The sequence below is a fragment of the Penaeus monodon genome, chromosome 31, assembly GCF_015228065.2.
Source record: "Penaeus monodon isolate SGIC_2016 chromosome 31, NSTDA_Pmon_1, whole genome shotgun sequence".
In the NCBI taxonomy this organism is placed as follows: domain Eukaryota; kingdom Metazoa; phylum Arthropoda; class Malacostraca; order Decapoda; family Penaeidae; genus Penaeus; species Penaeus monodon.
In genome coordinates, this window is record NC_051416.1 from 3,880,067 (window position 1) to 3,880,909 (window position 843).

At 33.6% G+C, this 843-nt stretch overlaps 1 protein-coding gene across 1 annotated transcript in view; it reads left to right on the forward strand.

Annotated features, from left to right (window-relative positions):
• LOC119592997 (long-chain specific acyl-CoA dehydrogenase, mitochondrial-like) overlaps positions 1–843 on the forward strand; it is a gene marked incomplete in the record, with an annotated part of 16,246 nt that overhangs the window by 403 nt on the left and 15,000 nt on the right.

The window sequence follows — 843 nt, forward strand, 5'->3', positions numbered from 1 at the left end:
CCTTGTTACATGTCCTTGCGCTGTGTTAAGGAACTACTTCCAGAGACCATTTAAAAGGACTCATATATAACCACAATTTACCACCCAACGCAGATATGTAATTAACAAGTAGATAAGATAAAATACCTAAATACCTACCAGCAACTGTGATTCATGTTACTCAATGGGATTCAGTAATATATAACTCAGTAATGTAAACTCAGAATGAGTCTGCATCTTTCATCCTTGATAACTGAAGAACATGGGATCCCTAAAAAATGACAATATTTGGGAGATTTAGATGAAATGTAATGTATAATACGCTTGGTTATGCAAGAAGACATTGGTCATAATTGATATTCTTGGCCGAGAAGTTTTGGACTTTGGCCAAAACTGGCCTTGACTTATAGCATTGGGTAATTTCCATACAAATCTAAGGATATTTTACCATGGTTTATTTTTGTAAGAACCTGCACGGGGAAATACTCGTTTCTTTTAGTTTTATAGCATTTTTGTTTGTTTTTACGATCCTTGACTTTTAATGAGTCTGTGGTGAATGTATGCTAATTATACAAACTTTATGCAATAGCATATGAAGCTAGCCTAATAGCTTTAAAGATTTCTTGACATTTGGTTAAACACCAGTACTGTTATCAAGCCACATTTAACCATTATTGTGTCATTATTCAGTTTTCTCTAATTATTGTCAAAAGTATGATAGTTTTTAGTCTAGCACTGCCATCCAACCTTAACATAATTGTTCCTTATTTCATTTATTCATATGCGTGAATGCTCTGTCATTATCCGCAGCAAATAATATATATGAATGTATCGGTAACTGTTTAAGAGGCGACCTTAGTCCAT